Consider the following 1,907-nt stretch of genomic DNA (forward strand, 5'->3'; position numbering starts at 1 on the left):
TGGCCTATAACAATGGAATTTCTTTATATGTCTATCATTAGTAGTATGCCTCCACACATATTTGATATGATATTATCATGGTAATGGGAATGAACCCATATGCATATATGACTTGTTTCCCTTAATTTGTTGTATATGCATGCATAAAGCCATTTGGAATATACATTTAGAAGGTCCTTGACCCTCGATTTTGTGATAAATAATTAATGCATGCATTAAAGTAATATCATGTGCATTTTAGTTTGGATTCTACAATGAAAATAGAGTGAATGCACATTGGTAATTTAAGGTTATTCCACTTTGTTGATGCCTCAACAACCCCAAATTTTATCAGAAAAAGCTTGGATTCCCCTATTCTTTTTATCCAAACAATTTTTATAAATTTGCATTCAACTTATAAGTACTTTCAATAAGCTTAACTAAGATCATGAGCCCCTTTGTTCCATCATTTTCATATTGACTTGTTTCTATTTTCTTCTCCCTCTTATTCCCTCTCTAATTTCTAAATTGAGCTATTTGAAGAGTTTTATGTTGATGTATTGAACCAATTTTCAAATCAAGATTAATTCACTAATCAAGCCCTCTTTTCATATTTTTTAACTTCTAGCCTCCTCGATTATAGCGAATACACTAGTATTACGGGGACCTAACATGCCCCTCTTCTTCAAAAAAGTGTTGTCCTCAACTTTTGAGTAGTTATGGATGCTTCTATATAATATTTTCATCCTCCCATGTGGAATCTTCAGCGGGTAAGTTCTTCCACTTGTTGAGATACTCTGAAATTAATCGATTTCGTAGCCATTGAGTTCTTGTTTCTGCGATTGCTTCAGGTTCCAATATGATTTTTCCTTCCTCGTAAAGTTCTAGCAATATTGTTTGACCTAGGAGCTTGTCACCTATAACCTTCTTTAAGCATGAAACATGGAAAACTGGGTGCACTCGAGAAGATGCAGGAAGCTCCAATTTGTATGCATAGTACCAATCTTTTGCAATACCTTGTACGAACCATAATACTTTGGTGATAATTTATTATCCTTTTTAGCTTACTTGAGGGAAATTTGTTTTTAAGGTTGTAGCCATAGAAATACCCAGTCACCTACATCAAAACTTCTTTCACTGTGATGTTGATTTGCCTATTGTTTCATTCTATTCTGCGCCAAAGTGAGGTTATCCTTTAAGAGTTGGAGAACTTGTTGTTGATGCTCGATGTGATATTCCACTGCTTGAACCTTACAATTTTCTCTTAAATATGATGTGATAGACTATGGATGATATCGATAAAGTGCCATAAATGGGTTCATTTTTTCTACAGTATGGAAGGAAGTGTTATACCACCATTCAGCGAGGGGCAACCATTTGACCCATTTTGTTTGTTTATTAGATACAAAGCAACGAAGATATCCTTCGAACATTTGTTCACTATCTCATTTTTCCCATTAGATTGAGGATGACAAGATGAGCTATAAGCTAACTGAGTACCCAGACAAGAAAATAATTCTATCTAAAAATTTCTAGTGAAAATGGGATCTCTGTCTCTTACAATAATCTTTAGGTTTCCATGTAGCTTTTGAATTGTTTCCATAAATGCAGTAGTAACTGTACTGACTTTAAATGGATGAGATAATGCACAAAATTGTGCATACTTGGTAAGTATATCAACTACCACCATGATGACACTCTTTCCTTCGGACTTAGGTAAACCTGTGATAAAATCCATTGAAACCTCCTCCCAACGTTGACTTGGAATTGATAAAGGTTGTAATAGACCTAGGGTCTTAATTGACTCAACTTTATTTTGTTGGAAAACCAAACATTCTACCACAAACTTTTGAATATCAGATTTAAGGTCATCCCAAAAAGAATCCTTCTTAACCCCGTGGTAGTTTTTAAAAATCCTGAGTGCCCTC

Source organism: Pinus tabuliformis, chromosome 6 (assembly GCF_031772625.1).
Source record: "Pinus tabuliformis cultivar Carrire ecotype Pingquan chromosome 6, CPIR1, whole genome shotgun sequence".
NCBI classification, from domain to species: Eukaryota; Viridiplantae; Streptophyta; class Pinopsida; order Pinales; family Pinaceae; genus Pinus; species Pinus tabuliformis.